Raw genomic sequence first — 13,849 nt, 5'->3', positions numbered from 1 at the left:
CTATACACAGTACTCCAGGTGCACTCTCGCCAACGCCCTCAGTTGTAGCAAGACTTCCCTATTTTTATACTCCATCTCCCTTGCAATAAAGGCTAACATTCCATTTGTCATCCAAATTACTTGCTGTTCCTGCTTTTTGCAATTCATGTACAAGCACCGTCAGATCCCTCTGAACTGCCGCATTCTGCAATCTCTCTCCATTTAAATAATATAATGCTTTTCTATTCTTCCTGCCAAGTGGTCAACCTCACATTTTCTCACATTATACTCTATCTGCCAAATTTTTGCCCATTCACTTAACCAACTATATTCCTTTGCAAACAGTCTCTGTATCCTCCTCAGAACTTGTTTTCCTACCTATCCTCAGGTTATCAGCAAATTCGGCTACAAGAGACAGTGCCTTTGTCCAAGTTATTAATAAAAATTGTAAATAGTTGAGGCCCCAGCACTGATTCCTTCAACACTCCACTAGATACAGTTTTCCATCCTGAAAATTACCCCCTTATCGCACTCAGTTTCCATTCAGTTAGCCAATCCTCTATCCATGCTAAATAGATCACCTCTAACACCGTGAGCTCTTATCTACTTCAGTAGCCTTTTATGTGGCACCTTTTGAATGCCTTTTGGAAATCCAAATCACCTTTTTCTCCAGTTAAAATAGATAAAGCTAAGGAAAGGTAAGGGTTCTAGTTTTTATTTAAAGTACATAAATAATTTAATTTTTTTTTACTGCATTTAACTTAAAGGGTTTTTTTTTCAACTAGAGGCATGGCAGGGCAGCTCAGTCCTGTGTTATGTGCTGCCTGCAACATGTGGGAAGTCCTAGATGCTCCTTGCGCTCTGACCGACGTGTGCAGGAAATGCCAGCAGCTGCAGCTACCTGAGCTCCGGGTTTCGGAGCTTGAGCGGCAGCCGGAGGTACTGAGGTGCATCCGTGAGGCTCAGTTTCGTGGATAGCACATTTTTAGATGTGGTCACCCCACAGCTTACGGAAATGCAGACAGAGAGGAAATGGGTGACCATCAGTCAGAAGAAATGCGTCAGGCAGGTAGTCAGGAAATCCCCAGGATGCATCTCGCTCAAGAACTGTTTCTCTGCGTTGGAAAACGGTGAGGATGACGGTTCCTCTGGGGAGTGCAGCCACGCTCATGGCACTGAGAGTGGCTCAGCTGCACTGGCGGGGATTGGGGGGGGGGGAGAAAGAAGAGAAGAGCAATAGTGGTAGGTGACTCCAGGATGGTATGTTGCCGCCCTGGTGCCAGGGTCAAGGATGTCACTGAACGTCTGCAGGGCATTCAAAAGGGGGAAGGCAAACAGACAGAGATCGTGATACATATTGGCGCCAACATAGGTAGAAAGAAGGATAAGCAGAATTTAGGGAGGTAGGAAACAGATTAAAAAACAGGAATCAAAGGTAGTAATCTCCGGATTACATCCGGTGCCACGCGTTAGTGAATATAAAAATAGGAGGTTAGTCCAGATGAATGCGTGGCTGGAGAGATGGTGCAGGGGGGAGGGCTTTAGATTTCTGGGACATTGCGAGCGTTTCTAGGGTCAGTGGGACCTGTACAAGGCGGACGGGTTGCACCTGAACCGGAATGGGACCAACATCCTCGTGAGGAGGTTTGCTAGTGCTGTTGGGGAGGGTTTAAACTAACTTGGCAGGGGGATGGGATCCTGAAAGGAGGTTCAGCAGGGAGAGATGCACAGCCAAAATTAGGAGAGAGAGCAAGTGAGTCTGGAAGGCATAGAAATTATAGGCCAGTTCAGGCACAAGGGAGTTTGGCAAGGTTGGATGGTATTTATTTTAATGCAAGGAGTCTGACAAATAAGGCAGATGAGTTGAGGGCACAAATTAACACATGGAAGTATGATGTCATTGCTGTCACAGAGACATAGTTGAGAGAGGGGCAGGATTGGCAGCTCAATATTCCAGGATATAGGGTCTTCAGGCGGGACAGGGAAGGAGGAAAAAGAGGAGGGGGCATCGCAATATTAATCAAGAAATCAATTACAGCAGTAAGGAGGGATGACATCTTAGAAGGCTACTCAAATGAAGCCATATGGGTAGAACTGAAAAACAAAAAAAGAGCAATCACATTGCTGGGAGTGTACCATAGGCCCCCAAACAGTCAGATAGAAATAGAAGAGCAGATCTGTAGGCAAATTTCAGGGAAGTGTAAAAATAGGGTAGTAATAGTGGGCGATTTCAACTTCCCCAACATTAACTGGGTTAGTCATAGAGTGATAGGTTCAGAGGGAGTGGAATTCTTAAAATGCATCCAGGAGAGTTTTTTAAGCCAGTACGTAGAAGGTCCTACAAGAGAGGAGGCGGTCCTGGACTTAATTTTAGGGAATGAAGCCTGACAAGTGGTAAAGGTGTCAGTGGGGGAGCATTTTGCAGATAGTGATCATAACTTAGTTAGATTCAAGGTTGTTATGGAAAAAGACAAGGATGGACCAGAAGTCAGAGTTCTAAATTGGGGGAAGGCCGATTTTAATAAGATCAGGTATGATTTGGCCAGAGTGGAGTGAGAGCAGCTACTTCTAGGTAAATCTGCGTCAGAGCAGTGGGACTCATTCAAGGAGGAAATAGGGAAAGTACAGGGCCAACATTTTCCAGTAAAGATAAAGGGTGGGACCAACAAATCCAGGGAACCCTGGATGTTGAGGGATATACTGGATTGGCTAAAAAAAAAAAGGGAGGCTTATGGCAGATACCGAGGGCTCAAACAGCAGAAGCCCTAGAGGAGTATAGAATGTGTAGGGGGAAACTTAAAAAGGAAATCAAGAGAGCAAAAAGGGGACATGGAAAAACAGTGGCAGGTAAAATAAAGGAAAATCCAAAGTTATTTTACAAATACATTAAGAGTAAGAGGATAACTAGGGAAAGAGTAGGGCCCATTAAGGGCCATAGTGGTAATTTGTGTGGGGAGCCGGAAGGCTTAGGTAGGTGCTAAATGAATATTTTGTGGCGGTGTTCACAAGTGAGAGGGACGACGTGGGTATGGAAATCAGGCAGAAGGACTGTGATATAATTAAAGAAATTAGCATAGAAAGGGAGGAGGTTCTAAGTGGTCTGGCAGGCTTAAAAGTAGATAAATCTCCAGGCCCAGATGAAATGTGTCCCAGGCTGTTGAGTGAGGCAAGGGAGGAGTTAGCAGGGGCGCTGGCAATAATTTTCAATACCTCTTTGGCCACAGGAGAGGTGCCAGGGGGCTGGAGGACAGCCAATGTGGTACCATTATTCAAGTAGGGAGGAAGGGGTAAATCAGAGAACTACAGGCCAGTCAGTCTAACCTCAGTTCTGGGGAAACTATTGGAAGCAATTCTGAGGGACAGAATTAATTTACACTTAGAGAGGCAGGAATTATTCAAGACAGTCAGCATGTCTGACCAATTTCATTGAATTCTTCAAAGAGGTGGCCAGGTGTATAGATAAGGGCAATGCATTTGACGTTGTCTACTTGGACTTCAGCAAGGCTTTTGATAAGGTCCCGCATGGAAGACTGATAATGAAGGTGAGAGCCCATGGGATCCAAAGCAATTTGGCAAAATGGATCCAGAGTTGGCTAAGTGGCAGGAAGCAGAGGGTGATGGTCGAGGGATGTTTTTGTGACTGGATGCCTGTGTCCAGTGGGGTTCCACTGGGATCGGTGTTGGGTCCCTTGCCGTTTATGGTATATATAAACGATTTAGACTTGAATGTAGGAGGGTTGATCAGTAAGTTCGCGGGTGACATGAAAATTGGTGGGGTGGTAAATAGTGAGGAGGATAGCCTTAAGATTACTTGAAGATATGGACGGGCTGGTCAGATGGGCTGATCAGTGGCAAATGGAATTTAATCTGGATAAGTGTGAGGTGATGCCCTTGGGCAAGACAAACAAGGCACGGGAATACACGATGAATGGTAGGACCCTGGGAAGTACCGAGGATCAGGGGGACCTTGGTGTGCATGTCCACTGGTCCTTTAAGATAACGGGACAGGTAGAGAAGATGGTTAAGAAGGCCTATGGGATACTTGCCTTTATTAGCCAAGGCATAGAATATAAGAGCAGAGAGGTTATGCTGGAACTGTATAAAATGCTGGTTAGGCCACAGCTAGAGTATTGTGTGCAGTTCTGGAATCCACATTATAGAAAGGATGCGATTGCACGAGAGAGAGTGCAGAGGAGACTTACCAGGATGTTGCCAGGGCTGGAGAGCTTTAGTTATAAGGAGAGATTGGATAGACTGGAGTTATTTTCCCTAGAGCAGAGGAGATTGAGGGGGGACATGATTGAGGTGTATAAAATTATGAGGAGCATAGATAGGGCAGACAGGCAGGATAAAAGCAAAATATGCGAATGCTGGAAATCTGAAACAAAAACAAAAATAGCTGGAAAAAGTCAGCAGGTCTGACAGCATCTGTGGAGAGGAAGACAGAGTTAACGTTTCGAGTCCGTATGACTCATCATCAGAAGACAGACAGGAAGGAATTTTTTCCCTTGGTGGAGGGATCAATAACCAGGGGGCATAGATTTAAGGTAAGGGGCAGGAGCTTTAGAGGGGATGTGAGGAAGAATTTTTTCACCCAGAGGGTGGTGGGAATCTCGAACTCACTGCCTGAAAGGGTGGTAGAGGCAGAAACCCTCATGACATTTAAGGAGTATTTGGATGTGTACTTGTGATACCATGGCATACAAGGCTATGGGCCTCGTGCTGGAAAATGGGGCTAGATTAGTTAGGTACTTGTTTGACCAACGCAGACTCGATGGGCCGAAGGGCCTTTTTCTGTGCTCTAGACCTCTACGACTCTATGGCTCTACATCTAATGGTTCCCTTTTACCCACCCTGCCTGTTACATCCTCAAAGAACTCTAATAAATTTGACGACCACAGTTTCACTTTCACGAAAGCATGTTGACTCTGTCTGATTCTATTATGATTATCTAAATGTCTTGCTACTCCATTCTTAATAATGGATTCCAGCATCCTCCCAATGATAGATGTTAGACTAACTGGCCTACAGTTCGTTGCTTTCCATCTCCCTCCTTTCTTGAATAGCGCTGTTACATTTGCAGCTATCCAATCCACTGGGACCTTTCTAGAATCTAAGGAATTTTGGAAGATTGCAACCAAAGGATCCACTATTTCTGCAGCCACTTCCTTTAATACCCTAGGATGCAGGGCATAAGGTCCAGGGGACTTGTCAGTCTTTAATGCTACCAACTGGGCCAGAGCTGACACTCAATAGTAAGTATATGGAATGAATCATCAACATAGTTGGTAGAAACAAGAAACCATAAATGGTTTTTGGAAAGAACTAGACAGGTCTCATCAACAAACAGGGTTTTGGGTTATTAGAAAAGCACCATGGGAATGCTGTGGATAGGAGGGACTGGATGAGCCGAAAGTCTTCACTGACTAAAACTGTTGCTATCTAATTATGGTCTAGTCCATTTATCACCACCTTGCACTTCCTATCATCAGGCCAATTTTCAATCTAGCTAACTAATTTACCAATAACTGCATGAGCCACAACCTTCTTTAAATCCTCACAATGAATAACTAATCTGTATTCACTAACTAGCCCTCACCCACTGATTTAATTATCTTCACAGAAGAAATCCAGATAGGCTTAAGTTGAACCTATTTGCTTCTAAATACAACCCAAAATCTACTTATGCTCTTCCGATGAAGACAGCAACATCCTGTAAAACACAGAAGCATTTTCCCTCCAAAGTTTGACAACAGTATCGAGAGGTCAACAGTATCGAGAGGTCAACAGTATCGAGAGGTCAACAGTATCGAGAGGTCAACAGTATCGAGAGGTCAACAGTATCGTATCCAGATTGGGTGGTACAATAAATACAAAACTCAACGTAATTCTCTTCTTGTAACATTTTGTGAAGCCAGCCGAGTTGCAAAGAATTCTATTCTTTGATTATTGTAAGTGAAATTTAGAAAATAGCAACCTGCTCTGCATTAGTGGCCACCTTGTGCTGACAATCTGCTTTAACTCAGATATGGATTGCCCCAAGTTTAACAGCCATGAAAGGACCACAAGGAAAGCATCTATGGAAAAACGGGAAAGTCACAGCTCAATGCTCATCCTGCGGTGAGTTGGTGTGGTTGGTCAAGTAACGTATGCAGAAACCCATCCTATGCATTTGATCAGTGCAGCACCTGACCCAAAAGTATGTGATACACTTGCTGAGTGCAATCAAAACATTCCATACACAGCACAACCATCCCTCATTGTGACAACTTCATAGAGCAAAGGCAATCTTATTAGTAAGTTAGTGGCTTTTCAGGGAGTCATTACCAGTACAAAATCAAAGCCTGGTTACCTGCCAGTGCAGAGGTTTCTGCAGTTGACATCACAGGAGGAGAATTCTTAAGCAAGTTGCCAAAATAGATCAATGCTTCCTCCCACCAGGATTCATTTAATTTAGTCCCAAAGTGTGCAGAAATAGATTTGCAACTATAATGGCATAATTGGGAAACTGAAGGTTTGAGCATTATTTCACATGTTCAGCTGCTTCAATAACCTGCAGGATTACCTATAACACCTACGACCTTGCACTGCAAATAATATTCGCAAGATGATCAATAGGATGCTCAGGAGGGAAAAAATTACTAAAAATGTATGGCTGTTCAAAACAACCCGCAGTGTGTGTGTGAGATTTTGCACAGCAAATTTTAAGGATCAAACTTGGAATTTTCCTGCTTATACAGCATTTCTGTGCCCTAGGTTTGTAACCTAAAAACGTATTTACTTTGTGAGCACATGCACTACCCACCACAGAACAAATTGCAGTTAACGGGGCAGCAAAACTCAAAATATGTATAAACCAAGAGAATGAGATGCAAGACTTTGTAGAAATGCATGGGAGGCACACTGAATAAGAATTTGCCCCAGCTGCGCAAATTCAGCTATTCGTAAAATTTTATCACAATAAAATTACACTAACAAATAAAAACTCCAATGTGCCATTCAAACTATAAGGCCAACTTTGTGCAATAATTTCCCATGGAGTAAATCAGCTTCCCCTACAGTCCAGAAAAGTGAGTTCAGTTCGTTACCCATAAACATGAACGCAGCCTGTAACCAAACTGTTGCAACAAATTCTAACCATTCCCAGTTCTTGGAAACAAATATCTGACCTATCCTCACTTGCCTGGTACATTACAGGCATTTAAATGACTGACTGACTGAGAGAAAGAGCCAATATACATGTTGGGCAAATACAGGTGCCTCTTATTTCATCCGTCCCACCCCCAGCAATTGCATCACAATGCACTAACTGTCTCAGTATTCCTCTTCTCTTCATTTTGTTGAAACCAATTGTCTTAATAATAATAAAAATACCTGGAAAAACTCAGCAGGTCTGACAGCATCTGCGGAGAGGAATACAGTTGACGTTTGGCGAATACAGTCAACTGTATTCCTCTCCGCAGATGCTGTCAGACCTGCTGAGTTTTTCCAGGTATTTTTGTTTTTGTCTAGATTTCCAGCATCCACAGTATTTTGCTTTTGTCCTAATAATAATATTAAAGAATGGAATTTTACAGCTGTAACAAACATGTGCCCTGCATTGCCCTGTGCACGCAATGGAGGTGGAACAAAGATGCTTGAAATTTTCCCATTCACTCCTGTACTCAACAGGGAGATAATAACCTATATTTTGCAATGGATTGCCTTTCAGTGCAGTAAATACAATCTGCTTGAATGGATATTGAATGGTCACCACTTTATAACAGAGATGTATTTTTTTTTGCAGTCAGAGCAGTGTAAAGCAGGCAGGCAGCATTCAATGCAGACAGCATAGCCAAGCAGACAGTTCCACTCCTGCAAACACCCTGGCATTGTTCTGCAATTTAGTTGTAAATCCTGAATGATCATTTTCAACTGCTGAGATTCTCTAACCAGGTTTCCAACATTAAAACAAATCGAGGCTGAAGGATTTTAGAATTTTGTCAGAAGTGCAGCACATATGAATTCCATACAGCTCTTCCTTCTCCCCAACTAAAAGGCTAAATTACCTCATAACATGAAAGCAATGATAAAAGTTAAAGACATTTGAAATTCCCAATCTAACCTTTAGGAATAAAAACAAAAGACTTGCATTCACGACCACCAGAAGTCTCGAAGTGCTTCAAAGCCAATGAAGGGCACTTAGCATGCAATCAATAACTGAACTTTGACCCTCTGATTTGGCATTAAAATGGTTTTACAGCACCAAAGAAATCCTTCTCAAGCCTGTCCTGCACACCTGGAACACAATTCTGGGAGTTATCCGGGGGCTGGCCAGAATATTCAATTTGCAATTCATAGGGGTTTTTATCCCAACACTTTTATCTGGTCTAATGCTGCAGCACAAAAAGTGGTGTGGTAAATACAGCACAAGCCTAATAATGAACTACCAGAAATGGGCTGGGAACATTTTATGTACTAAACCAGCAAAAATCACATCAGCAATGATAATAGTTTATCTTAAAAAAATTTAGTGTTTTCTCCGCCACTTCAAGTGAAGCCAGAAATAAATGAAACCCACGGTTGTTCAGCATATTGAGCTCTTGCTCTCCATGGTTACAGCTCTCGTAATTCACTGCAGTGCAGTCCCATGGGGGAGGGATTGAGGGGTGAAAGAAATGCTGCTTCAAACGCAAGATGAGTTTTCAGAATTACCTGCACAACAGCATCCCCTTGTGGAATAAACTGGAATATCTTCCATTTTACAGCAGACAAACATATTTATGGCTTTTATTCCCAAGCAATGGAACCAAACAAAATGTGCCTGCTCTTTCAGTAGGGCATTCAACTACGCTTTAGGCAGTAAATGGGAGATGATCAGTCCACTTGACTTTGCAGTCCTTACCACTGAATACAATCTACTACGAAATATGTAAGCATTTTTAAAAGAAATCAACTGACGATAGGCGCGAATAATTTGCAGACTTTCAATTCAGGACTTCTGTGCATTTTTAATTCTTCAACTTAAAACAACTCAGTAAATTAACTTTTACAAGGAATCCTTCCTGAGAAGATACAATATAAATAATTATATTAAAATCACTAACCTAGACATGTGATTTCTTTGACCAACTCTAGCAAATACAGCTTTTTGGAAGTGTGCGCGCCTGGGGTGTACGCGCAAGTATAAACAGAGATTCAAGAGGACTATAACAGAATCACCTTTTCTTTTCCTCCTCCTTTCCTTCTCTTCAAGGTCCCAAAAGAATAACTGCGATGGGAAGTAGAGCTGTTAGATGAAAGTAGAAGTCTATAAAGTGAAGCCTTGCTGAAGCAATCAAGAACAGCAACTAAAGTAAATTATGATTGGGAATGCTGTGAGCTCAGAGTGTCTTTAGGCAAATGAAGTGAGACCACTGGTTTCATCTGAAAGGGCTCACAATTCCACTGATTAAGTTTTTTCCTGAGGTAAGAGAGAGGGTTGATGAAGGTAATGAAGTTGATGTGTTGTACCTGGACTTCAAAAAGACATATGACAAAGTGCCACATACTATGTTTGCCAGCAAAGTTGAAGCCCATAAAGTAAAAGGGAGAGTGGCAGCACAGGTATGAAGTTGGTTAGTGGCAGGCAACAGCAGTGGTCAGTTGTTTTTCAGAGGAAGGTTTGCAGTAGGGTTCCCAAGGGGCTGGTATGAGGATCGTTGATTTTTTTTGATATATGTTAATGACCTAATCTTGGGTGCAAAGGGCACAATTTCAAAATTTGCAGATGACACAAAACTTGGAAGTACTGTGAACTGTGAGGAGGATAGTGATAAACTTCACGATTTGTCTAGGGAAGAGTGTGTAGATAGCCAGGATCATGTTGAGATCAAAAAAGAGGTGTTAGGCGTCTTGAAGAATATTAAGGTGGATAAGTCCCCAGGGCCAGATGGGATCTACCCCAGAGTACTAAAGGATGCAAGGGAGGAGATTGCTGGGACCTTGACGGAAATCTTTGTATCCTCACTGGCTACGGGTGAGGTCCCAGAGGACTGGAGAATGGCCAATGTTGTTCTATTGTTTAAGAAGGGTAGCAGGGATAATCCAGGAAATTACAGGCCAGTGAGCCTTATGTCAGTGGTAGGGAAATTATTGGAGAAGATTCTTCATGACAGGATTTACTACCATTTGGAAGCAAATGGGCGTATTAGTAAGAGGCAGCATGGTTTTATGAAGGGGAGGTCATCTCTCACTAACTTGATCGAGGTTTTCGAGGAAGTGACAAAGATGATCGACGATGGAAGGGCAGTGGATGTTATCTACATGGGTTTCAGTAAGGCCTTTGACAAGGTTCCTCATGGCAGACTGGTACAGAAGGTAAAGTCGCACGGGATCAGAGGTGAGCTAGCAAGATGGATACAGAATTGGCTTGGTCATAGAAGACAGAGGGTAGCAGTGGAAGGGTGCTTTTCTGAATGGAGAGCTGTGACTAGTGGTGTTCCGCAGGGATCAGTGCTGGGACCTTTGCTGTTTGTAGTATACGTAAATGATTTGGAGGAAAATGTAACTGGGCTAATTAGTAATTTTGCAGACGACACTAAGGTTGGAGGAATTGTAGATAGTGAAGAGGATTGTCAAAGGATACAACAGGATATAGATCGGTTGGAGGCTTGGGCGGAGAAATGGCAGATGGAGTTTAATCCGGACAAATGCGAGGTAATGCATTTTGGAAGGTCTAATACAGGTAGGAATTATACAGTAAATGGCAGAACCCTTAAGTGCATCGACGGGCAGAGGGATCTGGGTGTACAGGTCCACAGGTCACTGAAAGTGGCAATGCAGGTGGATAAGGTAGTCAGGAAGTCATATGGCATGCTTGCCTTCATCGGTAGGGGTATTGAGTATAAAAGCTGGGAAGTCATGCTGCAGCTGTGTAGAACCTTGATTAGGCCACACTTGGAATATTGCGTGCAATTCTGGTCGCCACATTACCAGAAGGATATGGAGGTGTTGGAGAGGGTGCAGAGGAGGTTTACCAGGATGCTGCCTGGTCTGGAGGTTATTAGCTATGAGGAGAGGTTGGAGAAACTCGGATTGTTCTCACTAGAGCGACGGAGATGAGGGGCAACTTGATAGAAGTTTACAAAATTATGAGTGGCATAGACAGAGTAGATAGTCAGAAGCTTTTTCCCAGGGTGGAAGTGTCAATTACTAGGGGACATAGATTTAAGGTGAGAGGAGAAAACTTTAGAGAAGATGTGCGGGGCAAGTCTTTTACCCAGAGGATAGTGAGTGTCTGGAATTTGCTGCCAGAGGAGATGGTGGAAGCAGGTACGATAGTGGTGTTTAAGAGGCAGCTTGATAAATACATGAATAGGATGGGAATAGAGGGATACGGACCCCAGAAGTACAAAATGTTTTAGTTTGACGGGCAATATAATCGGCGCAGGCTTGGAGGGCCGAAGGGCATGTTCCCGTGCTGTACTTTTCTTTGTTCTTTGTTCAAGAGGGCATAGACAGATTGGTGGAATGGGTGGACATGTGGCAGATGAAATTTAATGTACAGAGGTGTGAAGTGATACATTTTGGTTGGAAGAACAAGGAATCACAACATACACTAAATGGCACAATTCTAAAGAAATTGGGGACATTGGGTAATATACGCACAAATCATTGAAGGGTAGGTTGAGAAAGTGCTGAAAAAAGCATGCGAGATCCTGGGTTTTATAAATACATAGAGTATAAAAGCTTGAAAGTTATGACAAACCTTTGTAAAATCTTTGAGGTTTGGCCTCAACTGAAGTATTTCATCCAATTCACTACAATTTAGAAACAATGTGAAGGTTTTAGAGGGGGTGCAGGAAGGATTTATGAGAAATGGCTCCAAGGATCAGGGACTTCAGTTACATGGATAGATTGGAGAGGGGAGGTGAGAGTGACTGCCCCTGACATCAAGACAGCATTTGTGGCATCACAAAGCCCTAGTAAAATTGAATTCAATGGGAATCAGAAGAAAAACTCTCCACTGGTTGGAATCATACCTAGCATAAAGGTAGATGACTGTACTTGTTGGAGGCCAATCTTCTCAGCCCCAGGACATTACTGCAGGAGTTCTTCAGGATAGTGTCCTAGGCTCAGCCATCTTCAGCTGTTTAATCAACTTAATTGCTTAAAGGATTGCACGATGTTCAGTACCACTGATGATGTGTACGAAATGTGTACACAAAATTTTGAAGGGCCTAGATAGGCTAGACAGTAAAGACTTGTTTCCCCTAGCTGAGGGGTCAATTACCAGGGAGTATAGATTTAAGGTGATTTGTAGAAGGATTCGAGGGGACATGAGGAAAACCTTTTTCACCCAGAGGGTGGTGGGCATCTGGAATTCACTGCTCAAGTAGGCGGTTGAGGCTGAAACGCTCAACTCATTTAAAAAGGTACCTGGATCTGCATCTGAAGTGCTGTAACTTGCAAGGTTATTGACCAGGAGCTGGAAAGTGGGATTAAGATGAGCAGCTGGTTTCCTTTTCATCTTTTTCTGGCCGGCACAGACATGGGCTGAATGGCCTCTTTCTGCACCATAATTTTTCTATGGTTCTACAATTGCACAATATTCAGTACAATTTGCAACTCCTCAGATACTGAAGCAGTCCGTGCCTGAATGCAGAAAGACCTGGACAACATTCAGGCTTGGGCTGATAAGTGGCAACTTATTGTTCTGAGATTTTTCTTCTGAGAGAGGTTGAATTGCTCCTACAATGGGCTAAATGGTCTCCTTCTATGCTGTAACCATTCCATTGAAAAATTATTAGAGCCATTTTTTCGATTGGCCAGGTGCAGTGTTATGAGCCAGGGCAAATGTCTGATAACAAATCCACAATAGCATCCTCAGAGCCTGGTGCCAACACTCTAGTGAAGTGAAGTTAGGATCTTCAACACTGGTTAGACATATTCCTAGAGGTTTCATCATATGATCTCCCACCTCCAAATGCCCCAGCGAGTCAAACAGCTTTTTAAATATAACTTCTCAATAACTAAAGTTGAAAAGTGCTTAACAAAATATAACTTCTTTATAACTAAGGGTGAAAAGTGCTTAACAAAAACTTAACCTTTTTTATGCCCCTATAATTTTTCACTTGAGTTGGTCACAGTAGTGTCCAAGAGATTAATATTTTATCCTGGAGTATCCAGGAATTATCATGGATGACTGGCAATCCTAGGTGTTATCTGACGAAATAAGGATCCACCTGCATGGAGGCAGTACAGATAGAAGGCATTAAATGAATTAGTTTTCTGGCAGGAAGTGTACTCACCACTGCACTAACAGACATAGGTAGCGAGACAGTTGTGAATTTGCATTTACATTTAGTTTCTGATGTTCTAAATGGTAGCTGGCTGGTGAGCAAACAGGCAGAACGAATGTTATGACTGGAGATCAGTGCCAAAAATGGCAGCTTATTCAGAAGTTGAGAAAAACAGTTCTGTTAGAGGTATGCATATTGGTGCTGCAGAACACAATTAAGGCTTCTATCTATAAGAAGGGAATCTTACTGAAACAATTTACATGAGGATTTGGATCAAGCAGTTGGTGTGGAGGCACGCACGCAATTATGGACTTGCTCATCTGGAACAACGTTATTTGAGCAGTTCTACCCCACTCAAAGCAGATGCCCATTACATAGCTGATGAGACAACTCAAGGCTTGGTACACAACTGACAATACTACTTTGAAGCCAGTTATGCAGATATCCAGGTTTCATCGTCTACCTTGATTAATTAGCAGAGACAAGTACTACCTGGTGAAGCTCCACACTTCCAACCAGTAAATGTGGAATGTTGTGTGTCCAGAATACCATCAGGATGGTGTCACTGAGCAAATATTTTATGATCAGCTGCACTGCTTACTATGCCT

At 42.8% G+C, this 13,849-nt stretch overlaps 1 protein-coding gene across 4 annotated transcripts in view; it reads right to left on the bottom strand.

Moving 5' to 3' along the window:
* kdm4b (lysine (K)-specific demethylase 4B) overlaps positions 1-13,849 on the bottom strand; it is a 579,874-nt gene that overhangs the window by 440,642 nt on the left and 125,383 nt on the right. The gene's annotated exons all lie outside the window — the stretch shown is intronic.

Source organism: Cetorhinus maximus, chromosome 13 (assembly GCF_964194155.1).
Source record: "Cetorhinus maximus chromosome 13, sCetMax3.hap1.1, whole genome shotgun sequence".
NCBI lineage: Eukaryota > Metazoa > Chordata > Chondrichthyes > Lamniformes > Cetorhinidae > Cetorhinus > Cetorhinus maximus.
The sequence above is the reverse complement of the archived record's forward strand: the minus strand, read 5'-3'. Positions and strand labels throughout refer to the sequence as shown.